The sequence below is a fragment of the Tachypleus tridentatus genome, chromosome 13, assembly GCF_004210375.1.
Source record: "Tachypleus tridentatus isolate NWPU-2018 chromosome 13, ASM421037v1, whole genome shotgun sequence".
Taxonomy (NCBI): domain Eukaryota; kingdom Metazoa; phylum Arthropoda; class Merostomata; order Xiphosura; family Limulidae; genus Tachypleus; species Tachypleus tridentatus.
Window position 1 is genome coordinate 82,598,352 of NC_134837.1, and position 27,938 is coordinate 82,626,289.

The following is a 27,938-nucleotide window of genomic DNA, read 5'->3' on the forward strand; positions in this document are numbered from 1 at the left end:
AGCAACCTTGGAATATACAGATAAAATAGCTACTCGTAACATTGTTTTTCTGTTCACCAATGTTTCAGTTCAAGAGATGGTTGCTTTGTGTTGCTAGTTATATTAAATTTATTCTGTTAGAAGAAAGTGATATTATTAAGTTGAGCTTGACTGTGTGTGTGCGCGCACTGAATGTGAAAGTTCATGGTGTAGTTAAAATATATGGATAATATGTTTTTGTTTTAGCACTGAAAGCTCACAGACATATCGCTGTGCTACTGGGAACGAGATTGAACGCTTGTTTGTTCGCTAGTTCGTCTTTATAATAATAAAGTTAATCCTGATAAAATAAAAATAATGAAAAATAAATAATCAATGTTAGTAATAACATGAATAAATAAATATTCTTTTATTAATTCTTACCTTAGATAATAATTACAATTCATTTAATATAGTTCACACAATAAAAGCTGTTCTTGATTAACAATGATGACTTAAATAGTTTCATGACTTCAATTATTCCAGGCGACCTGAATAGATTTTGGTATTTAGCAAAAAATCTTTTTAGCAGCGAATATTACAGCTATAGTGCTGTCTAATTTATTTAAAGTCAAAGTCCATTCGCCCGCACATAAAATAACGACCTAATTTTAATCCTTTGTCGCTTTACTAAATGTTTTATCACACATTTAAAACACAAGATATTCGCTTTACATCTAACATTGATCATCAATACACACCTTCAGTATAAATTATAAAAACCTCATATTCTCTAGATATATGGAGACGTAATATTGTATCAAAATCATAATCACAGTTTCATTCCGAACCACTACACACTTAATTCTATGAATCTACATGATCACAAGTTTTCTGAAATGTTGTTAAAACAAAGAAACAACTAAAAATCGTGGCAGGTATTGCGATTTAACACTCTGCACCTCAGGAGAAGATGCAAGGCAATCGAGGGCGCTTGGAAGAGTCCTTCTCTTCGCCCAACTCGCGAAGTCAGATTTGATGCAGGGCTAGTGATAAAGAGCTAAACCGAAAGAATTATAAGTTTACGAGATTATGCTGTCGGCGAGTGACAAAGGTCCGTCGGTGATCTACGAGAGATCAAATATTGACTAAAAAAAAACAATAACAAATCCTAATACCCGACAATTTAGCTGTGGGAAGAAAACGGGAGTACCCTCAGAAAAAACCCACTTTCACTAACCAGTTGCCAAATAATATATCTGGTTAGTGCTTGAGCTGCAAACTAAAAAGATAGTTACACATAATAAACATTACTAAATTAAGTTAGAAGACATTAGTAAATTGGTTTGAGTCTATTAAAGGGTGAAATGTGTATTTGCCAAGAGGAGAGTGAGGCTGATAAATCGGTTAACTGAGTTGTAAGCGGGTTACGATTTCCTGCTTTTTTATAACACTTAGTGACTAGTTGAAGTAAACTTGTTTATACAGGTGGTATGTCATGTATTTTATCTCGGTAACAGTGAGGAGTGTAGCATGGCAAACGGAAGGCAGTCCTGATTGCCGTGTATTGTAATGTGTGTATTTTATCATTTAAAGAGTCGGGCATGTAACGGAATTGCATGCTGCCACAACCGACCAGGGAGCTAATGTATAATTTGAATATGAACATAATGGTGTGAGGGGTACAACTTTTGTTCAAACTGCTGATTCATCGAAGGAAGGAAATGCGATGACTAATACGTGATGCAAATATGTTAATATGGGTTGACCAGGTTAGTTTAGAATTAAAATGAAAACCTAGAAACTTAACAGATTTGTAGAAGAGGATCACAATGTCATGAATTTTGATTTGTACCTTGGGCGTTGTTAAAGCATAGAAATGCATTCAGTTTTTATATATACTAGCAGATTACCCGTGGAGCCCAAGTAGGACATATTCATGACGTCATATTTGTACTCTGAGAGTGGAGAAAAGTAAAGTTCTTTGTTACTGGATACGGAAGCGAAACGAGAAATCATGAACCCCATTGCAAATCTACAGGAACACAAGATAAACATTTTGTGAAGTTGGGATTGCACATCACGTAATAAAAACGCTTTCCAGTACCATAAATATAAACAAGGATCTCACTATTGTATGATCGAAAAAAATTACCTTATAAATACAATGAAAGAATCTTACACTATACTGGTAATCTCACGTACATAAATTTATCCTGTCTTTAATTACATCACTGGTTAGCCGCAAATTAGAGTAAAATTAGATTTAACAATAACTCTACATAAAACAATATTATGAGCAGTCTAAAACGTATATATGGTTTTCACACTCGACTCCCACGCTATGGGTCGGAGGTTCAAATCCGCGTCTCACCAACTTTCGTTATGACTTGGCGGCTTCCTTCTAGTCTTTCATTGTTTGGTTTGAGCGATATTTAAACCATATCACCAAAGATATATGTTGTCACCAGAAGTGTCAATGAGTCTTCTTCCTCATACTTTCAAGGAATACGTATAAATTAAGTCTAACATGAATATGGCATGTGTGGAGAGAAATGAGCTAGTGAAATGTTATCATATCAAAGGGTGCAAAACTAAAGGAGAGAGGATCCTAAAGATATGACGTTTTATACATGGTAAAGTTCCTTGTAATTATATGTGATAGTTCATAAAAACTTCACCCAATTATCACAAGCATAAAAATACAATAACTGTTTAGCTTTTCAAAATATAAATGCACAAAACCAACAGTGATAATATATATGTAACTTTATTTATTTTCAACGGTGAAAAAAAATTACTTCATCACTAAACTGTTCACATCATACCAGTTATGCATTTTTTGTTTAGATAAACACAGAATTGTCGAACATTTATGAGTAAAATATTTAACAACAGAACATATCTATGTCATGACATTTTATATAGTTTTATTACCAACTTTTTTCTTTTTGACTAGCAGAAACAAATATTTACTTAGAAACCAACTACTATCATATAGTAATTTATAATACCGATAACTCTGACGTAGTAGTCACTCACTATACTAAGAAGACTTTGTGGTACCAAAGAAGTTCCATAAGGTTTACGGTACAAAATGAAAATATTTTCCTTTAATAAAATATATTAGTGTGACGAAAAAACCTACTTTCTGTAACATGATTAGATATTTTAATTCGGTTGACATCACACGAAAATACAAACTGAACTTACTTTTATGTGTTAGCTCTTGTTTTCTGTTTCGAGGGAAAAAAATGTTCATTTTGCTTCTGTGAGCATCACAAAAAAACAACAACAAACGAATCTACACGTTATACTATTTTAAACTAACAGAGAGTTTACCAGTGGTAATAATCAAAAATGTATTAAATTAGGCTTAACATGACTTTCAAATACGAATATGTAATATCTTCATACTTCTGCGATTTTACTACAGTTTCCTTTCACCTTGATAAAATATGTGTTGTCTTTTACATAGTTGAGCTTCTTCAGAGTTTCGTAGGAAACAAATTTCGGAAAACCATAGCCTAAACTGTCTGGTTCTTTACTTGGCCTCTGAAAGGAAGGATCTGGCATGAAACTTTCAAAAATGTGACAAGCGTTTTCTGGAGAGGCGGCAACTGATCATGAAGTGTAAAAGAAACAGTGTGTGAAAAGGGCTAAGAAAGGATTGAATCATACTCTCTTGGCAAAATCTTTATATACACAGACAAGTGACTACCTTCTCCTGCTTTGTTGCCGTTGTCTAAAACGGAGAACTACTTAACTCGTAGCTCTTTCTGGATTTGGCTTCTGACATCTTCTGGGTGTAATCACTAACCCTCCATAGCAGAATTCCAAATGTATTAAGTGTAAGGTTCTGAAACACATTTCGAAATGAAGTGATATGGTGTTGTTGCTTCAAGACTAAACCACTCATCAGGTCGAGGTGAACGTTGGTACTTGACTCCATGTGTAGCTCCAGAGCAAAACGTGAACCCTAACGTGAGAGAAAAAAATCACGCCATTTTCATTCTTTCTTTAATACTAATTCAACATAGACCAGTTAGTCACCCGCTGAGGCAGAGGTAAGGCTATGGTTTTAAAACGCTAAATTCAGGGCACAGCAAATAGCCTGATGTGGCTTTGCTATAAGAAAAAAACACACTTGATGAGTTACTTACAAAAAAAAACACCAACATACTTTAGATCCACTTGAATAGGAACATATCTCTGAAAACATAGTTTAATAACAAAACATCCTGCTTCACAAAATCATTGTTGGTTTTGATAACCTTCTGGACGCTCTTGTTGCAATACTGCGTGACAAAACGTTACGTAACATAATTAACGTATACTTACGTTGTCAGTCATAACCACATATTCGTTATCGTTCGTAACCATCCATCTTTTATATTAGTTTATTAATTAAAGTGAGGTTATTTCTGACGTTATTTAGAACATGTATTCTGCACATTTAAACTTCATAAAAGTTATTTTGATTTTGATATCGAATTTTCCATAAATCAGCTTCGCAGATTTCGAATATAATCTTATTTTTTATATCACACAATGATTTTTTACAAATCGGAAAGGAAAATAAAACACTTACTTAGATCAAATTTACTACAAAATAGAACAAAATATGTTTGGTCATTTGTACAACCTGAACATGTGGTAGCGACGAATAAATAATATTGAAAAGAAAAAATAATGTCAAAGTCCACGCACAAAAACATACTATTCACAAATCACACGTCGTGAGGCCTTTTAATAGTTTATATACTAGAGGTGTGTTTTTCGTGGGTTTATTTATTTTTGAATTTAGCTCAAAGCTACACGAGAGCTATCTGCGTCACCCGTCCCTAACGTAGCAGTGTAAGAAAAGAAAAAATGCAGTTAGTCATTACCACTAACCGCCAACTTTGGTACTACTCTATCTACCAACAAATAGTGGGATTGATCGAGCCATTATAACACACTCACGACTGAAAGGCCAAGCATTATTGGTGTGATAAAAATTAAACTCGCGACCCTCAGATTAGGAGTAGCACAGAAACCACCTGTACCTCCCGGTACGTTTCTTGAGGGTTCTAGAACAATCTAGAAGTATGCAAAACAATAATAATAATAACATCTTACTCATTTAATTATTTGTGACAGTATATCAAACGCCAAAATTTTATGTTGATAATCTGTAATATAACTTCAATACAGCGGATTTAAAAAAGATCAGATGTTACAAAAATATTGTAACTGTAAGTAATAAAAATCAACACACACATAGGAACTAAAAATACAACACTAAAAGTTTCTAGTTTTTTATAATGAGTTTATAACAAATTACCAAAAAGTTAATATTTTATAGTATTTGTTTTGTATTTTTATCAATTTTGCGCAAAACTACTCGAGGGAAGATTGGAGGGAAGGCAGCTATTCATAACCACCCACCAGCAACTCTTACCAACGAATAGTAGGATTGACTGTCACATTATAACTATTTCATAGTGCTGCAATTTAATTAGAATCTACTTTAACCTTGTTAAATATAACTGAAACTACTTTGCAAATGTGGTAAACGATGCTTATTATTTTTAAATTTAGAAAGACAATTTAAATAAACTACAAAAGCGAACAAACTAACAGTACATCAAAAATTGTGTATAATCAAGGTCAAATACATATAAAGGCTCAATTACCATATTTCTAAAAAGGTAATTAAAAAACAATTAAAAAACAGAGGCCTGTAACTCCAGGTGTATAAATTTTGACTTCGTTTAGTGATCTTCAAAAATGTCTAAATTATCTAAATGTTGGGCAGTTGTTTCTTCTTGAGTTAGAAATAATTTATTTGTTTCAATATATGTTCAATATTTCAGTTAGTTCATTTAGGACTTACAAAAGAATGTTCCAAAAAACCTCACCTGAAACTTGCAACCCATATCTCTGAAAATACAATAAAGTGCTACAGATGGACATTGTCCATTCAGATGGACTTCCATATCTCTGGGGACCTTCGATGATTCACAGTGGTTAGGACGTGGCACTGGATACCTGGGACATTTGGTTGTGTGGTTCTGTAAATATAAATGACACAATGACACAAACATATCTCAGTATCTACCGTTTGTACCGTTAACAATGGTGTAATTATTTTTAATATTTTTTTCAAAACTCATTGCAGTTTCACAACATTACGAAAAGCTGTTCGGTTATAAAGTGCCTTAACACGTTGAGCAACAAAGAAATTTATTTGTCCGTGAGATACTTTCTCTGAAACAAAGCATGAATAATATTAACTTCCTCTCACAGTTAGTTGTGTACTTAAAACTAACCTAAAGATCAACTAAACCATTACTGTAAAACTTTGTAAGAAATAGTTTCTTCATGGGTTTTTTTAAACCATTAGTATAGTTAAGTAACTACTAATAAAGATTAGAATTCATTATTTTTTAATTGCGTACCATCGCATTATTTGTAATAAAGCATATAACTATACAATGCACTATTTGTGCTCTGCCCATCACGGATATAGACACCCGGTTTCTGGCGTTGTAAGTCTGCAGACATGTCGTTGTGCTACTGACGATGGGGTGTTATTGTTGTTTTTGAATTTCGCGCAAAGCTACACGAGGGCTAACTCTGCCCGCCGTCCTTAATTTAGCAGTGTAAGACAACAGGGAAGATAGATAGATAGTCAACACCACCCACCGCCATAGGGCTAGCGTATTTGATAAAACGGTGATTCGAACCCGCAACCCTGAGATTGCGACATGAGCGATCTAACTGTTTGGCCATGCCAGGTCACTAGGTGGCAGTGCCATCGTTGTTAACAATATTTTCGGCCTCCGACAGTCAATCTTTCCACTTCCTAAATTTAATTAGTTAGTCAACAAACAGCTTTCTTACTCGTTCTTTATAATACTATATAATACTTCAATCCAAAATCAGAGATTGTTGAGATGTAAAAACACATTGTCGACCAAATACTACTTTTACCTAGAATCGGAGTTTATTGAGACGTAAAAAACACACTGTCAGCTACACAGTACTCCCATATAGAATCAGAAATTATTGATATGTAAAAACAGTTGCCAGCTGTACAATTCTCTAGTTGAGATTAATATGTAATTCGAAAAATAAGGAAATAGTTGCCAAACATGGAAAGCCTTTCTAACTAAAACTGCTATTTTTTGTACAAAACATGATTTTTATATCAATTTATTATGAACACTTTAGTATATCCTTTATTAATGAAATACCTCAAAAATAAAATGGATACGTGTTTGTCTGTTAATACAAAATACACTTTAATTTAAGCTTTTTCTTTAAAAAATAAAACCATAATTTTCGGCACATATGATAATACAATAATACTGGTCAGACAGTGACCACAGTCCTACACTGCAGAGAAAGTTCAATTTTGAAATGTTTTATCAATTAAAACAATTAAATATTTGTTACCAATCAGTGAAACAATATTTTTACAAGTATGAAAACATGTTCATGTTATACGGTTTTTAATTTTAAAAGTGCAACTTTTTCATATAACAAAAATTTTTCTCAATTTAATTTTTTCCAGCAGCGTAGTTTAGTGTAAAATGTTCCCATATCTTATCATTTGAAGAATATTTTACTTAGGCAATTTTCGTTTAACTCTTAATGTCTGCGATGTCGCTGTCTGCAATCGACTCCTACTACTACAAATTTGACACTACTCCGTTTCTTTCACAGAACAAACTTAACATTATCTTCTTAAGTGATTCAATCACTAACCGTTACCTAATGAAATACTTTAATTAGAAATTTAACAATAAGATTTATATTAGTTATCCTCTACAGTCGATATCTCTTAAAATTTAGAATTTAAGTGATAAATTTACAACATCAAAATTAAGTAAATGAAAATTAATTGTGGTGTTAAACGTGACGCGACAGCTAATAGGGTTGTTGTAGGCCTGCGTAAGTAGGTTCCAAACTTTCATCTATAAAGAACTTATTTGTGAATACAAAAAATGGATCGACATATATAATTCAGTACTACAAGGTACCATGTTATTTTAATAACATAAATACACACAAAGCTTTTCTTATGACAAATTTAGAAAATTTTCTAGACTACAAGGAATTTTTTAAAGAAAATCTAACCTTTAATGTATCATAAACAAACTCTTTCTGGCAATATCGACATGCCACCAGTGTTACTGGTGTTACATTTCTGTCTTATAGAACCTTCTTGGCTTATAAGTTTTATGCATACGCTTTTCGTCCATCCTGAATAAATCACATACATTCACGACGAAACTTTAAATTTTTGTCCTGACTTAGGTTTGACTAGAACACATTAGACTAAAGAATATCAGAATTAAAATTACAATGAGTTTCCAACGCATATCACTTCCAACGACAATGAACATTACGGATCGCTAGTGGTCCTTCAATGAGCATCCATGTTTTCTCCGAGAATTTTCAATTATTTACATTCGACATTATAGAGAAAACTTTTAAATAACTTAAAACAATCTACATCATCAATTCAAGAGACATGACGATACAGAAAATTTTCATATTGTCCTGAGTATAACTACAAATATTATTGAAATGTATTTTCTAATTGACGTTTGAACAGAAACGTTATCTTGAAATATTAGGCAGAACTAATACCCAGAACTAAAAAGAAAATAACAAAAATACTAATATTCTTATATTATCAGGTACTCTATATTATGGGATGCGTACTGCACAAGTTCTGCCTATTCTCTAAATTTATGGAAGATGCTTGAGCACAAGAACCACTAAAATTCAAGATTTCTCAAAAAATTCCAGCTCCTCCAGTTCGAAATCTTCAGAGAATCAGAATGAAACTTCGTCAAAATCATCAAGACCTGTCGGCCATTTTTAACAGAACCACTTATGTTGAGACCGATTGGTAGAAGGTGAAAAAAAAGAAGGCAGCACACAGTATGTTTGTGTCAACATATGAACAATGTTGTTGATTTAGCCCATGATAAAAAGGTTGATGTATTCAGAGAGGTATTTAGGCCTTTTGTGTCTGTTTGTTCTGTGTTTTTGACAAATGGGACTGCTAATTCCATACTTATACGTATTCTACACTGTGACGACTCAATAATTGTTGTTATATTTAAATTCTGCCATTGGTGAGTTAGTTATTCCTCAGGGTATCGAGGGTGGTTTTATTAATATTCTTCTTGTAACATTTACTTAGCATCACACCTATTTAAGGACCAATTGTTGTTGCAGTAAAACCTACCCTGCTAATTCAGGGTTTATTATTACTGTAGGGAAACAGTTGACTGGGGGAAAGTCGTTTTGACGAACCAGATATGTTGTGAAGCTGATCACTGTTTCATCTGAGGATTATGTTGTTTAAAAGAATCGAAAAGTGTTTCCCTCGTGTGCTGTGACTCAAACTTAGGCTAAGAAATTAAGTCAAAAAGATATGTTAGACACGTGTTCAGAGGAAGACATGATAGATTTATCTCAGACATATTTTGGATCCGATGGGAATATTGTAAATAACTAACTGTTCCTACTGACAATTCTTCGGTGAGTGAAAATAATAAACGTAAGAAATATGGTTCATCTGGTGAGATTCTGTTTCCTTGATGTAAACTGTGTGTTTTTGAATTTCATATAAAAATACACGAGATCTATCTTCTCTACCCATCCCTAATTTATCAGAGTAACACTAGAGGGATGGCAACTAGCCATCACCACCCACCGGCAACTCTTTCTTACTCTTTTGCCAACGAAAAGTGGGATTAATCGTAAATTATAACGCCCTCATGGCTGAAAGGTCGAGCATGTTTAGTGCAACGGAGATTCGAACTATGGATCCTCAGATTACGAGTCGAGTGCCTTAACCTCCTGGCCATGCCGGGTTGATGTAAACTAATCATCAGGCAGGAAGAGGATCCAAATATGTTTTCACTATTTAAATATTCAGTCCTAAAAGATGAACTAGATAAAGTTCCAAACGATTATTTGTTCCAAAATGGTGCGCTTATGAGGATATGGAGACCATCAGATACGCCACCTTCAGAGGACTAGGTTATAGTTTACTAAATAGTTGTTGGCAAAGCAAATCAAAGTTGCTGTGAACTTCCCATAAGAGGTCATGGAGGTATTAATAATATGTGTGACAAAATTGTAGACATTTCTTTTGGCCAAAAATCAGGCAAGAAGTTTCTCGCTTTTTTAAAACCTGTCATATATACCAATTAGATAGAAAACCCTATAAAAAGTTTCTGTCTCCTTTCAAACCTATCCCAGCTTTTAAAAAACACCTCAGTCATACAACTAGTGATTGTGTTAAGCCAGAAAAATAACATTTGTGTTTAATCACTTTCGAGTGCTATGGATTTTTATTATCACTAGGTTATTTGTATTAATTCTGTTATATATTGTCATGATTTGTGAAATTGTATAATTCTTTGAAAATGTATTGTATTTAATGTATTCTTATCAATGTGTATATTTATGTAACATCTGACTAAAAATTGTCTAACACCAATTTTTAATTGTCTAAGGCGGGAGGTGTAACAGATTTACCATTGTACATTTGTTTTAGTACCTATGTTTGTCTTAGTATTGTTGTTTAAAGCATGTCAAGTATATGGCTGGAGGCGTATTGCGCAAGTTCTGTCTCTTGTTTAAATTTTTGGAAGATTCTGGAAAGTAGCAAACAATAATATGTGGTTTATAAAAACGTTAGCGTGTTTTTGAACATTCTTGAACCTTCGGGAAATTCCTTATGATTTATGTAAAAGCAGCTAGCCGAGTGACAGTAATAGAAAATTACAGTTGCAGTCAGTGTGCTTTAGGTCTCTGAAGCTATAATTGTGATTAAAGACAATTATTCGGAAAACTGTTGAATTTTGACCCAGAGTGTATACAGATTTCGAAAAAACTTTTTAATTTCAGTGAATTAACTTCGGACGTTAGTATTTCTACAAGTACATTGAATATTTCCTTCGGTTAAAAGACAGCGGTATGAAGCCAATCAAGCTAGCTTGCTTAAGGGAGATGTCACAATATACACTCAAAATTAATTTTTCGTCGTCAACGTAGATCGTCGATAAAATATTCAGTTCTATACCTGTTATAAGACTCAGTATTGTTTGTACGTTTGTAAAACTCTTGTAAATAAACCATCATTTATAATAGCTGTTGCTAATAACCCTCACTATAAATTTTATTGTGTTTTTGTTTATATATTAAAACATGTTTGTGTTAAAGTAAAGAAAACTGTGTGTATAAGTATAATTAAAAATATCATAAATTTGATACATATTAACATTTATTAATTTCTGAATTAAAATTAAATTTCCAGTTATTTGAATTCGTAATACGTAACGTACGTTACATAATAAGACTTGTCCGTAACACAAATGGTTAAATACAACAGTGTAACTTTAAACACCATAAGTTTAGTTTTCTGGTAAAAAAATTTCATTTAGCGTTTTGCTAATTCTGATCTCTATCTTTAACAATATTGTGTACATGAAAATTCAGAGCGTGTAACATTTCTAAGTAAACTGAAATAATGAGTGGATATAAAACAAATTATCTACTTATATCAAAAATAAAAGTCAATTTGGTGATGAGTAAGCATCAGAATGAGTAACGTCGAGGGTTTAGGAAACTAAAAATCTGGTTTCGATATTTGCGTGAACAAGACCACAGATACCCTATTTTGAAGCTTTAAGATTAACAAAAACAAATGTTGAAATGTATTAAGCATTCTCAGTGATTTAACACGTTCAAGAGCTTCAAAATGTCTCAATGAGCTATCTGATGTGTCCACCAAAAGGAATCGAATCTCAGGTTTTACTCTTGTAAATACGAAGTTTTTCCGCTGTCCCATCAAGCGACGAACCTTAAAGATAAAAGAAAAACAGTCAGCACAACGAACTACGAGCAACTTACCTCTAATGTCTTTTCATTGTACTCCATGTTGCAGAATTTACATCTGGTCCTCCGATTAGGACACGTACAGAACAGGTGGTCTTCCATCAGCAACCTGGGAATCATAGCTGCACACTGATTGGTGCAAGGGATCGCATCGTATTTACATGTATTCAAATGGCCCTACGTGAAAAAAAAAGAGCAACGATTCGATGAAAAACAATCTCTTTACTTAAACATTTCAAACTTGTATATGAAAGAAACAATGTCAGAGAAAACATGAGTTAGAAAAGTTATTAATATATAACAGGATGTCCGGAAATCGTTAAGAAACTACTTTCTTCTGAATATGTGACTTGATAACAACTTCCGGATATCCCGTATGTGCATCACAATAACAAACATAAATACAGTGGAACTAGTAATAATTACAACACATCATTTTATAACTAAGTGTAGTGTTTCAAACAATCGACTAATGAGAGCATAATATGTATCATTTACATAATTGGAAAGTAAACGAAAGATACAGAAACCTAAGCATGAAATAGCAATATGTCATTTATCTTTTACCAATAATGACTATCAGATGAAGAATGTGTGAATTACATTTAATACTAAACATTAGCATAGTGTTCTAAAACCATGTAATATGCATAGATATAGTAACAAAACAAAAGGGAATCCTCAACAGCCGTGGCTATAACCAGATCTCTAAGCGCTAAAGAAATAGTTTGTAATCTAAAACCGTGTACTTAAAGAAACAAAAATTCATAGCAATTCTATGAGCCACTACGCCGCGGCTAAAAACAAATACAGAAATATATTACAATATAAAACTTTAAACCACCTGTACAATTTTTTATATTAACATAACACCGCCAGCAGTACGTTTTCAAACAGTTAGGAAGAACAGTTTAACCGCTTATACAGAAAAACTGAATCATAACGATTTTTAAAAAAAAATTACAAACCCCATATATAGACGACAGAACAGTGTAGATGGGCCAAATATACCATTCAATACAAGTAGTCAGCTACACCTTTATCCCCTCTCCCCATAAAGTTCGACAGGTTTACGATTTTCATTTAAAAAAAACTAATTATAAACAAAACAACATTTCTGAACTAAATTTGATGTAGGTAGATAAATAAACGATAACATAAAGCAGGGGTTACCAACGCTCACCTCGCAACTATGAAAATATTTTATGTTACGACTCAACTATCTCTAAACACACGTACAAACTGATAGCATATTACTGTACTTGTTCTGATTTGTCCTTTATCGCAATTCTTATGGCCTTATGACCCTCCTTTTGAGTCGAGACTCCAATTTCAGAACCACCAGTAACACAGTGGAATATCTACGGACTTTCAACACTATAAACCGAGTTTCGCTGCTCTGTGTAGCTTTGTGCGTTATTACAAACAATCCAATAAGAGAAACACCGAGATAAAAAAATTAAAAAAGGGCCACAAACGACAGATAATCTATTTGATACGATTAGTGATGGCACAAAATGTTGCAATATTTCGTATTTTGAGGTCAAACATTATAATAAAAGTGACAGAACTCTGCCATGTGCAAGATTTATACATAAGGTAGTTGGACTTCTTAAAACCTACTTTACGAGAAACTGTTAGTATATATTAATTATGGTATGCAAAAAGTTTCGGATTGATAATCAAATTAAAAAAATAAAATAAAGTAATTTTGTATAAAAAAAAATACAAATCTACACAATGAGCTATATACCCAGTGTTCACCGCTGTTATCGAAATTAAATTTTTAGGGTTAGAGGCTTACAAAACTGGATTACCTCAGAAAAAGATCTGCCTCCTTAACGGTTATCCTACGATTCTAATATAAAGACTGAAAATAGGCTTTGTTTGCGAGAATGAAAGATTGTTGTGGTTTCAGTTGATAGAAAGTGCTTTAGTAACTGGTGGATAATTCCATTAGATTAGCTGGTAGAGTTTGTTTTTGGATTTCGCGCAAAGCTACACGATAACCATCTGCGCCAGCCGTCCCTAAGTTAGCAATGAAAGACTAAAGGAAAGGCAGCTAGTCATCACTACCCACCGCCAACTCTTGGACTACTCTTTTACCAAAGAATTGTGGAATTGACCGTCACGTTATATACCCCCACGGCTGAAAGGGTGGGCATGTTTGGCGCGACGGGTAATCGAATCAATGACCTTCAGATTACGAGTGGAACGCCTTAACCGACCTTCCCGTGTCGAGCCTGATTTATTTTGGAACAATGTGGTACAATCGATCTTTTCAATCATAAAGTTGATGTTTTATGAGATATTTTTGTAAGTAAGAAATGCTAAAGTTGTTGTAATCAAAAATGGCTTAAGGCTTAACAATGATATTTTGCACGAAACGTCGAAAAAAAATAAATGATTTTATGAGACGGGTTGTTTAAATATAAACAGTTTCTGAACTGACTAAGTGAACCCTTTTCATAAACTGTGAACAGAGTAACTTACTCTTGGTTATTTTGTCTACAGTTCAAATGAAGGTATAATAATTAACTTGTATAACTAATCCTCCGTGTCTATTCCACTCTTGATATTGTTACCGTGGTGAAAAGCACTCGAATATCATTTATTTATTTCAGTCGAAATTTACAAAGTGCTTGCAAAAAGTAGAAGTTCAATTTCTCTACATCAGTCAGTCGTTAGGTCCTAGAAAATACGAGATTTACTACGTACACACACGTTAAGAACAAGCTGTAGAATGTGCTATACAGGAATATACTGAGAAACAACGAACCAAACCAAGAAAGGCAAACGTCTCTGCTTTTGACTTTATTTCATAATTTCTTACACTTTCATTACTGATAAAATTTCACGTAAAAATAAATAGGATACTATCTACTCGTTTTGTGATTGATATTTGTACTTGTGCCACAATAATATGTGTGTGGATTTAAAAAAAAATAGAAGGACTTATTGTAGCTGGTAAGAGATTTTTAAGCTTCTGCGTTGCTTATAGGACTACATCATATCTATGTCTGGCTAACAGCTGTCCGTTATTCTTGTTTCAACTACACTATTTGTGTTCATTGCTAATTGCCTCATATTTGCTGATAAACCTACACGCGAATATAATCCTAGCGATGAAGAAACGCTCAAACTTATGTAGCATTGAAGTCCTTTATTTCTGGATGAGATGTTTTGAAAAACTAATGTAACAACTTCAACCCTGTTCGTGGAAAATGCAAAAACGGAATTGGTATAAATGCAGCCAATCACAACGGTTTGAACTCAGAACCTTACGTGCACTAAGTAAGTGCTCTTCCAGCTAGACCCGATTATGTAACACAAATATTGTTCTTGAATACTACATGTTATTTCTTAATTGCTTATGTTGTAGAAATACAGAAAATGGCCATTATTCTCCTTCAAACTTTGCGTTCGTGACCTGGATAATGAAGTTTAGAAATTAACCTATTTTCTATGTAAAAACGGGCAAATTTGCACATTTTCATTTACATAAGGACTAAATAAAACAACATATGAATCAAGATTTACATGTATTTATACTTATGTTATACAAAAATAAACAAAAATTATTGAAGTGAGTAGTTTTTCGACATTTGCGAATGTAATGTAAATCACTTTCACGTATGAGTCCCCAAATATAGTCTTCCATCATATTTTCGTTATACGCCCCTTGGTAGCGACGTTCAAAGTTCAGTATATCTTGGCGGAAGCGCTCGTCTTGCTCTTTAAGGTGCACCGAATGAGCCAGAGGAAAAGACGGATACTTATTCCCGTTATGGAGCAGCACAACGTTGAGGCTTCTGGATGATATATCAATGAAGAGGCGCCACTCATCCGGGTTACAGGCAATTCCAATTGCCTCGCACAGACCACATACATTGTGGCAGAAGCAGAGCCCATCTCGACGAGAGAAGCTTGAAAAATATCGGTGACGCTTCCTCTGACTTGCGACTTTCACACTTTCATCTAACAAATCCCATTCCTTAAGCCTAGATGTCAAAAGCTCGGCATTTGACTTTGTTAGCCCAAGATCTGTGATCAAGTCATTGAGAGCTCTTTGGTTGGGGTAGTATGGGTTTCTCTTACATCTCTGGAATTGTAATCTGGATCTTCAAAGTCTACCTACTCTTCTGATTTGCTGCTCTCTTCTAAGGATGGCTGGTTTCTCTCTGACGAAGTGGATATAGGGAGCTCGAAGCAGTGCACTGGGGCGATGGATGATGGAAGGTTCAGATACACGATCGCAGATGCATTCTTGCCAGCCTGAAGTTTAGAAGAGTCCACCATGCAGAAGTAATTGCTTGAGTAGTCAGTGATTTCACGCCAAATTCTTGTAAGTTCGAGAAATTCTCTATCGGCTACTCAGCACTGAATCTACCTGAAATGTTCTGGAAAATGGGTAAATTTGAAAATTTAATTACCCAGGTAACAAAAGAGAAGTTTGAAGAGAAAAATAGAGAAGAATAAATATTTTCCATATACTTGAGGCATAAGCAATTGGAAAATAACACTTTCAGCCCAGGAACATGAAAAAGTAAAAATTTTGTTGCATATATAATTATAATTCTCCTTTCACCGATTGCGAGCGATATTAAGATTCGAAGCTTGAAGAACAAAATAAAATTGAACTGTGATTAATTAGTGAAAGTCACCTGTTTATGATGTTTTGACCAATCAGTTGGAATGTTTTCGCAAAGCTCTTGGCCAATTATTTGAAATATTTTAACACGCCCTTTAACTATTCTTTTAAAATATTTATGTTTGCCCCTTAACCAGTAATCTGAAAAGTTGTTGTGAAGCTATTATTCATTTGGAACAATTTTTACAAATTGCTTAATTTTTTTAAAGGAACATCTTGTAAGAAGAAAATGTTTTGATGTGAAGTTCTTTTTAATTCATATTTAAAGTGAATAAATAAAATCGCTAAGTCTAGAAATGAATTCTTTTTCTCATCAGGCCTTACCTGTAATATTCTAAGTTCGTCCATCCACTTACGTCCTGGTCGCACTAAACATGCTCGCCCTTTCAGCCGTAGGGGCGTTATAATGTGACAGTCAATCCCACTATTCGTTGGTAAAAGAGTAGCCCAAGAGTTGGCGGTAGGTAGTGATGATTAACTGCCTACCCTCTAGTCTTACACTGCTAAATTAGGAACGGCTAGCACAGATAGCCCTTGAGTAGCTTTGTGCGAAATTTAAAACAAACCATCCACTTACAACCCTTCTTATAGTGTATACAGTAAACTAGCGAACCCATCACCGTATCCTCTGTGTTTAAATCTGAGTACACCTGTAACGCAAATTAATATAATATTTTAACTCTAATTCACTGTTAGTTGCAGAAAAAAAACAACCAAAAAACAGACCGGGTAGTATTCTTGTGTCAACTTGTTTGTTTTCTGTTGTTGTTTGAGAGACGAAGGGTAGTCTGGTTTAGAGACGAAAAAAAAACCTTCAAGGTGTTAAAGTTTTATTGTGACCTATAGTGATCTCAATTTTAGTATCTAAACGAGTCTCGCAGCCAGAAATAATGAGCAGAAAGGACATGATTAAGAGATTAAGGTAATAAATCATAAGATTACATGGGTTTACAATTAAAGTTTGATCTTATGTAGAAAATATATAGCAATGTCATTAATATAAAATCTGAAGTCCGCTACTAACAGAGAACCGAATAGTTATCTAATATAGAAGAATGAGTTAAGAATAATCACTACAGTTAGCTGCAGCCAGAAGGAAAGTTTGTTATAACATCATTACCGAAAGTTTGCTATTGTCTTTGTAGTACACACAAATCACTGATCTCGGAAACTGATTGCGTCATGTCCATCAGTTATTAACATTTTAGAAGAAAGTATAAAAAGAAAGAATGAATAATAATAATTTCTTACAATGAATATTATCAAATCGGAACAAAACCTGAGAGCTGAGTGATGACGTAAAAGAAAATTACAGTTATAATTGGACAGCGATCGAATAAAAGTTATGTCGGACTCTGCAGTTAGATGAATGCTTTGCCGGATCTCCAACTCACGTGATAGATAAAATATAAATGAAATCGAAATAGAAATTAAATTATCTTTCACATTAGGCAGTCATAAAGTTTGTTTTGTGCCATCTGTCTTTTACATTCATATTATATTTCAGTTGAAGAAAAAAGTTTTCCTCTAAGATACTTTAGCTGTCGCCACAAGAAGACTTAAGAAGTATACAATAATACATTTTGTTACTAAATGATAGAATTTAGCTTCAACACAGTGTATAACAAGAAAACTGTTTCTTTGAGGGTTAATCGCATTTTACAAAAAGGATATTTTACATCTCATGCTGCTCCTGGAACTTTTATTCCATCCTCGATTTTCCTAAGTCTGATTACTATGGTTATGCGAAGCTACTTTTAAACCATATAGCTTGAAGAAACGATCCATGGACGTCAACCCACAAAGCCACGATTAAGCCGACCAAATGCACAATATGTCATTGTATTTTCGCGGGGGAGGTATCACAGGTATTTGTTGTGATCCTAGTTTCTCTGCCATCCTTCTCGTGAAAACAATGACTGATACAGAGATATAACTGAAACTATTGTACGTTTATAAGCTTCAAATCCTGGCTTATTCACTTGTTAAATGTACCATGAGATGTGCCCACCTTTATCGCAATGATTTGTTTTAGGTCAAAAGCTTCTCTTTTGTATTCACAGCCTACACTTTACAGGTGAGGATGTTTGGATCAGATTGTAAGTTTGAAGCCCTGTATGCTATTGTTCTAAACGCTCTGTTGTAAGAAATCTTCTACTCTCATAGAAAACACTGAAGGCTATCTTTTTCGAAATGTTGTGTTATTTGGCTCAACATGGTTTAACATTCTCTCGATGCAAACCTTCTTCCTGGTAGAGACGTGTCATATAAACCCTCAATGACAAAATTACCTATTAAAGCATTGCACTATCGTATGGACCGGAATATGTCATAAACCAAATACCTAGGCTTTTAAAAGTTCCCTTGTTTTAGCTGACATCTGTAGCTACGTGCTACTCATTGAACTTATATCACTAGTAATTATAAGGCGAAGTTAGTTCTCAAGTATCAAAACACTGCCCCATAAATAGCCAATTAACATGAAAACGGTAGTAAATTGTAGTCTCAAACTGTTTGATTTAACTACTGGAGAATTATTTTAGTGAACAACAGGCTATCTGCTGCGTCCACCAAGGAAAATTAAACCTCTAATTTTAGCTTTGTAAATCCGAAGTCTTACCGCTGTACCAGCGGGGGACAATAATTTTAGCCAAACATGATTGAAAACTAAGTGCACTAACTTTGTATTAGAACTAGTTACATTCGATGACGTAATATTGTAAATAGGACAGACTGGTCGATGTATGCCTGTTTGATTTGTTTTAGCACAAAGCTGCAAAATACTATGCATTTACTGTCTCCGTAGCCTGTGTAGAACCTCGAATTATAGCGTCACAAGCTTTAAAGCTTTAGCTGAACCCCAAGAGACAAACTGATATATAAATCTACTACAAATATAATTAATAAAGGCATGGAAAATAAAAATATCTGTATTAGTGGCAAGTAGAAAGAAAGTTAAAACACAAATAAAAATAATTCATTATAGAAATAGAAATGAGATTTCATTGATACGATGTTCTTTTCTTCAGGTATAACGGCCTGCGACATTTGTTACAGGTAAATATAGAGAGTTGCTAAAAGTCAAGTTTAAAAGACTTCTCATGCTAGTAGTTTAAATTTGGCACAACGCTTACAGTTAGTTACAGTCAAATAAACAGAAACAAACAAATAGCTTTTCTGAGTAATGTTTGTAGTTTATAGTTGGCACGCTTAAAATCAGTTAAAAATCATATAAACAGAAACAAGTGTGTGTTTATGTGTTTTTCTTAGAGCAAAGGGCTATCTGCTCATCCCACCGAGGGGAATCGAACCCCTAATTTTAGCGTTGTAAATTCGGAGACATAGCGCTGTACTAGCGGGGGGCAAACAGAAACAAGAAAATAGATTTTCTGACTAATGTTAACAGCTTAAATTTGGCACAATCCTTAAAATGAGTTATAATCAGATAAACAGAAGCAAGATAATAGCTTTTCTAAATAATGTTAATAGTTTAAATTTGGCACAACCCTTAAAATCAGTTATAATCACATAAACAAAAAGAAGCAAATAGTTTTTCTTAATAATGCTACATGTTTAAAGTTAGCACAACACTTAAAATCAGTTATAATAATATAAATAGAAACAAGCAAATAGCTTTTATGAGTACTGCTAGTAGTTTAAAGCTGTCACAACTTTTAAAGTCAGTTATAATCTTATATAGAGAAGCAAGACATTAGCTATTCTGAGTAAACGCAGTCATTAAATAAGACCCAGGGATAAGGCTTCTAATTTTTACGAACCCTTCATGTTTCGCTGTTTCTTCTTCGTATATTGAAAATATTTAATAACATTCAATCGATCTAATCGATGACGTCATCAAAGAACCATTATTTTCCTTCCCTCAACCCATTTCCATGATGCACTAAAGATTTCAGACTTACACAGTTCTTCAGAAAGTAGAAAAAAATGTTTCCATGAATGTAGTGGATGAGACATTTACAGTTTAAACAATAGCAGTAAGACGGACTTTCCTTGGTTGAGCTGTGAATTTCCTGTTGCTGCGAGTTTCATAATTTAGATATTGCTAGTGATGATACTGAACTGTAGTACCTCTCTTCCCAAACGCAAGCTGGCTCATAATATATGAATCGCTACATCGTTTAATCATAAATGCTATTTTATTCTTCCGCTAGGTGGCACTTTCCATTACCACTGTAATCAGCTGTACATTTGACACTATGGAAATTAAATGTAACTCTACCGCAGTGCTCAGGTAATTTGTAAGTAAGCTGTGCTTAGGGTTATCACAGTCTGTATTATAAGTAATCAATGGTTCATAACTGCTAATTTTTAGACCAGCTTAACCGATATTATTTTTTTAAATGTGTTTTCCAGTTACCAGAAAAACAAAACTGAAAATATAACAGGTGTCTATTTGGTTAGTATTTGCTAGAGTGCTTGTAAATATGCTAATATAAGTTGCTGTCTTTGTGTGTTTTTCTTACAGCCACGCCATAAAGGGCTATCTGCTGTTTTTTTCAAGGGTAAACCAAACTTTAATTTCTGCTTTGTAAATCTGAAAACTTACAGCTGTCGTATTATACTAGTGTAGTGTGTTATTTATTTAGTCCTTTAATTCACTGTTTGAACCGTCTATAGGGGTTTCATAGTTCCCTGTTCAGGGGTGGGAGGAATGAAGGTTTTGTTTCTTTCTCTTTTTTTTCATTTCAAAGGTAATAACCCTAAATGTATGTTGTAACCACAATGTATATTTAAATATTTTGTACCAGATACGTCGTCATAACCTAACAGACATTAGAAGAAATGCGTATTTTTATTGAAACTGGATTTTATTAAATACAAAATTGCGTTTCTGCATGTTTTCCTCATGTGACCTTTTTTACCACAAGCTCTTATATTTATCACTCCTACCCCTCTTTTCCCAAGTATTACACTTATAGCTATGAAGGGAAAAACAATTAATTTCTAATTCATAATTAAAGTCTTTTAGTTGTATAGTGCGTGCAAGCCAAAGTAGAAAGATTAAACATTCTACAGTCCTGTTTATTACTGTAGAATCTAGAAGTGGTTTCCATCCTGAAGTCCCCGAACCCTTGAGAGTCCACGAGAGTTATATTGAAAGGTCGTAGGATGTTGTCTTTAATTATATAATGCACGAACAGACACAGAATAATAACACAAAAGAAACTAGACGGGTTAATCACAAACTTATAAAAAAAAGTTCAGTATTAGAAATGTAAGCAGAAAACATAGATATCTTCAACTTATTGTTTATAGCATACCGGTTTTAAAATCGTTCGAACATTGAAAATATTGTTTCCAAGACGAATAACGTTTTTGCTTCATATAAAACTTAGTCCCTGAAATCTTGAAAAAACTGTTAACAGCGTCATCTGTTGTTGGAGTACTTATTTATTAATAAATGTGATTTATTACTGAAATAATTTTTTTTTCTAATTCTTTATTTACCACAGAGGTTGTTCTCCCAATAGTTAATAGATATTGGAAGACAGTTATTCTATTAGGGTATTTTCCCGTGAAATAAAGACTATTTTAATAGTTATCCTAATCTGAGGAGATGTTTGCATGTATTATTGTTGTTATTTTTTTCTCATTTGTTGTTTTTCGCATTGCCATATAAAGTAGATTTATATCAAACCACCTTCAATGGATTATTTGAATATATTCTGTTGTCTTCCCCTCTTAAAGAACAGTACGAGCTAATGGTTAACTTGTTGGGCTGAAAGTCTATTTACAAATACTCATTAAGATGAGTGGCTGAAAATAAAAAATTCTTCTCTTTCAACAATGGAAGAGTTAGACTGTGAAACCTGTATCCAGTGGTTTACAGGGGCTTAAAAAGAAATAGCATAATTTAATGTTGCGAGTTCACATGACCAAGAAAAAAGTGAGCATTCACTACATAATTATTCTCAAAAATCAAAAGTGTTTGGCTTATTTTAAAATTTAGCGCAAAACCACACGAGGATTATCTGCGCTGGCCGCCCCTATTTTAGGAATGATAGATGAGAGGGAAGGTAGCTAATCAACGCGATCCACCACCAAATAAAAATTGGATTTATTGTAACTTTAAAACGTACTCACAGCTGTTTTAAGCCAAATGATAAATTCATTGTATATTCACTTAATATTTGTTGTTTGTTTTTAATTTCACGCAAAGCTATACGTCTCTAATTTAGCAGTGTAAGACTGAAGAGAAGGCAGCTTGTCATCACCACCAACCGCCAAGTTTTGGACTATTCTTTTACCAACAAATAGTGGGATTGAACGTCTCATTATAATGCCCCAAACAGCATGTTTGGTGTGACGGGGATTCGAACCCGCAACCTTCATATTACGAGGGGAATGCCTTAACCCCCTGGCCATAACGGGTTTATATTATTGGATCTTGAAATAAATTGAAGCTATAAATAAAATTACGTGAGACCAGACTAGCATTACCGTCAAGAGAAGCGTACCTGTGTATCAACGTAGAATTAATTCGCTCTCCATGAACGTCGATAAAAGTATATTTGGCTATGATTAAAGAGAGGTTCGTATATGAAACTTACAGAACACTGCTTTGTTTAATTGCTAAGTAAAAAGATGAGATATGTTTCTCTAACAGTTTCAAAATCTATGTGAGGATTGTTTGTTTGTTTTGGTTTTTGAATTTCGCCCTAAGCTACACTAGGGCTATCTGCGCTAGTCGTCCCTAAAGTAGCAATGTAAGCCTAGGGGTAAGGCAGCTAGTCATCACCACCCCCCGCTAACTCTTGGGCTACCCTTTTTACCAACGGATAGTCACATTATAACGCCCCCACGGCTGAAAAGGCGAGCATGTTTGGTGCGACCCTGATTCGAACCCACGACCCTCAGATTACGTGAACACCTTAATTCTCCTGGTCATGCTGAGCCTCTATGTGAGGAAATATTTACTGACTGACTGAAATGTTTGCATTGAAACATAAATTAATTTACATTGTGACAAACCTTTATAATGGTGTCTCATGTTACTTCAAATTGTTTTCACACACTGTTACGCAGATGAAAAATATTCACTCTGAAATAGTAATATGAACATAATGTACAAAAACAGTGTGTGAAAGTCAATCCCGTATTTTATAACCTAAGATGTTTGACTACAAGTGATAATGTCATAGTTAGAAAGGTGAATAATCAATTTATGGTGTCTAATTGAATAGAAAGAGAACAAAAAAGATATTCTAACTGAAATTTCCCGTCACATAACACGTGTAAAATGAAATATTTAGACAAGATCATAGTTATATGGACAGCATAAAGACAAATTAGTGAAACAATAACACTGCCATAAGTTGTATGTTAAAGTTAAATACGTGTCATTTTCAGGAAATGCAAATGTTGATAAATTCATGAAGAGTTTTATACAAAGAACAAGGGTATTAGTTTTAGAACAATATTAAACCTAGCCATTGATCACATGTTGATACACGTTGAGACATCTATGGTGAACTTATCATGTTTCAGATTCCACTTCGTATACGTCATCTTTTCTGACCCCATGTCCGCTTATGCTATTTGATGCCACTTGTAAACATCATCGTCTCTGATGACATCTTCACTTCACTTTACGTAAATATGACGTCAACATCTCTACCCTTCCCTGAGATAACTAATTAGCATGTGAGTCCAGTGTGAAGGGTAACTTACAGTATGCTGAATCTTTAGTATACAAAAAGCTATATAAACTTCAAAAGCTAGAATCTAAAAAAATAGCATTTAGCAAAAGAAAGATTTAGATATCCTATAAAATTATTTCAACTAAAAATATTTATTCTGATTATCCAACTAATTTTTATATTTTTACATACTAAAATGGATTGCCATTACCTCTTGCATGGTGCAGTCAAACTAACTAAAACATATTTAACTAAATCCAGATATATATATGAAATTGACAGAAATGCATTTCACTCAAAATAATGAAATGTTAGGAAGCTCAACAATATGAGAAAACTTATCAAGCTGCTCTCGTACCTTTGAGGTAATATATTAAATTATAAATGAGTTGACAATAAATAGTTTAACTGTTTTAACCAGTAAGTGTTTTATCGTTGAAAATCAAACATTTTCTAAAACTTAGCTTCTTTCTTTCTTAAACCTTTATTCTTGAAAGATTAAAGCCCTGAAATTTTCTCTCCCAGATCTTTACCGTTTTCACATTGTGTTGAAATCTACCACACGAATGTCTTACAAATAACCTTTATATCGAAAATATCTAATAACTGCTTGACCCTGTTCCTGAACTATCACTCCTACAGGGTACAGATTATACTGAAGATAAAGGTCAACACTGAAAATTGTACAAGTTGGTATGACCTTGTGTTCGTTTCCCTGGGTCGTATTTAGGTAGGCGAGTATTGTGCAATGAACATTCACTTTCAGCCAACAGTCTGGATGTCATCATACTTGTCATAGTCTTCATTTCCTGTAATTATTCTCTCTCTCGCTCTCCAATTCCAACAGTCATATGAGTTCGTCAAATGCACTTAGATGTCCATGAGTTAAAGAAAAATCAATGAAACCTCAGCAACGTATATGTAGTAGATAGTATGTACATGTACCACTAGGGATGTGTAGTTAGTGTTTAAAAAAAACAGCAAAGAAGTATCTGGACAGTTTCTTCAAATATTTCAGGTTCCACCATTACATGGGTAAACTGAGGTACATGTGGTGTAGCATCTGATGTTAAATCAATATAATCCAGTGATCACTACTAAAATATTTAGATGAGATGACTCGTAAATCGACTGGATTGGAGATATATTGTACATAAAACTTTAGTTACTCAAACATATAATACGAATGGTGTAATGAAGTTGAGAGCAGAAGCATGCTCGACCATGTGTCCTGATGAACATAAAAAAATACTCTCAGAAACATCTAGCCTCAAACATCTCAATCTTATATTTTCAATTGGTGCTCGATATCGCAGTATAAAAAAGCATAAACGTACACATGACTCAAATTAAACTTAAACACTAAACCAGTAACTGCTCTATTTATTTCTTCATGTGATTGACTGACCAAAACCACCCAAAAGTTACCTTCCAATTCAATGAGATTCAAAAACTAATGAAAAGACAAATACAGTTTTAATTTGTGAAAACTAGAATTCTTAGCATGGTGTACAAAAAGGGAACTCAAAGAAGAAAACCATAGGAACGAAATTTATAATCTTTTTATTAAAGGTATCGAAGGAACAATTGATAGTAGGAATTCTACAACTCTCATGTTAGTTTATTACACTCGTCTTAAACGACCTAAAAATCAAGTTTATTCAACCGTTTATTTGTTAATTTATTATCTTTACCCAGTGCAACCAAAGTGAACAAAGATAACAAATTACTAGAAGCTGTTAAAGTTCGACTCAAAATAAATAGATTAAAAATAAGAAAACTACAAAGAGAGTTCAATATAATGCCAAAGTGACTAGAAATACAAAATACCAGTGTTAAACCAGGATAAATATGAGTAACGAATCTTATAAATAAAAATCCATGATACACAACACATGAATTGAATTATATTTAGTTTGAACCCAATATGTTCTGGCTTTGGTTGAATTCCATAGCCTTTGTCTAAGTTTTATTGCTGCATGGTTTGTCTCGATAATTTGATCAGTTAAATAGTATCTTGCTCACAATAGTATATAAAAATGTAAGTCAGATTGTAGATTTTTTTTTACATACTAGGTTCACTTCTTGTAGATACAATGTTAAATATCATAATTTGGGTTAATGTTAACAAATCATTATATGAAGTTAAGTACTTCGTTATGAAGATATATTATATTGAAATGTAATGTTAACAAACCAGTGTATACTAATATACTATTTTACAATTTAGTGCACACTTTAAGCTTCTTATAAGGTTAATTCTACAATATATGTTCAGTGGAGTACTGAAACATGGTTATTTATACATCTAGGAACAACAAGAAACATGATTTGGAATGCGTTGTGAAACTGAAACATTATATTAGGATATTACCAAATTCGTGACATTCAAATGTAATTTCATGAATTTTAAATTCGAGACTTAACCATATTGTTTTCTTTACCACCATAATGACAGAAGCTGAGCGTCATCGAGCATGAATATTTAGAAAACTAAACTAGCCCAAATCTTGGGCTACTCTTTTACCAATGAATTGTGGGATTAATCAATTGTTTGTCGTCTATCCAGACTTACGCTTATTTGATTGGCGTGTAGGCATAGGGAAAGGATACCTACACAGACAATGTTCAAACGTTATACAGTAATGGAATGTATCTGCGCCCGGCATGGCCAGGTGGTTAAGGTGACCCTCAGATTACGAGTCGAACGCCTTAATCTACTCGGCCATGCCTGGCCTAGCAGTCATGGAATACAAGATGAAATCCATGGAACTGACATCTCATGTTGATGGATGCTTTGTTCGTTTTTTTTCTTCATATTAAAAGTGTTTAAGAAAATAAAATTTATTTTCAATTCTAAGGGTCCCCTGCTGGTACAACCGTAAGTCTACGGATTTACATCGCTAAAATCAGAGGTTCGATTCCCCTCGGTGGACTCAGCAGTTAGACCGATGTGGCTTTACTAAAAAAGAAACACAAACGCACAATCAATTCTAAATCTCACTAAACAAAGGCGTCGCTAGACACAGTCACACTGAGCCTGAGCCTTAATTCTATGTGACGTGCCCTGAATACTCAGTCCGTGTCTTGAGAAAGTAAAACAAAAAACACGATCGGTATAATAATTTGTGGTTATTTTTGTATATTAAAACATTTTTCATGTAGGTTTTTGCATGAAGTTTGTGACATTCTTGTAAAATTGATGTAGAAATATTCTAAAATCGTAGTGGCCTTTTAGTATAAGCGAAGGTTACATATCACAATTACTGTTTAATAAGGCTTATACTGGTTGAATCTGTTTCTGTGTCACTTGGAATACGTAAAAAAATACTGTTTGTTACATGTTATATCTTCTCTCGGATGGGTCTCCGAATTATTATGCTATGTATGTTGACGTATTACGATATCAAAGAAACGGTAACTGAAATTTGAATTTAGAAGTTAATTGAATGTCAATATGTATTAGATTTATGACATTTGCCAACAAAATAGATACCCACAGCTTTTGTTTCTTAACACAAATATATTTTAGTATACAAACAACAATACGATTTATAATAACGGTTATTTCAGATAATAGTTTATATATAAACGTTTTACAAACTTACAGATAATACTGAGTTTCCTATCTGGTCTGGAACTGAATAATTTGTCGACAGTTCACGAGACGCAACTTAATTTTATGTTGATGAAAAGATGCACTTCACTTCACGGGAGTGATAGCTAGCTCTATATCTAACGTTCTCATAGAAATA

The 27,938-nt window shown here is 33.6% G+C and overlaps 1 pseudogene across 1 annotated transcript; it reads right to left on the bottom strand.

Annotated features, from left to right (window-relative positions):
* Positions 1 to 442: 442 nt before the first annotated feature.
* LOC143237717 (TNF receptor-associated factor 4-like) lies at positions 443 to 27,924 on the bottom strand (annotated as a pseudogene). Its single transcript, XR_013020206.1, has 4 exons — positions 27,792 to 27,924; positions 11,887 to 12,048; positions 5,862 to 6,014; positions 443 to 3,937 (listed from the first exon to the last, which is right to left on the bottom strand). The product of XR_013020206.1 is annotated as a TNF receptor-associated factor 4-like (transcript).
* Positions 27,925 to 27,938: the final 14 nt, after the last annotated feature.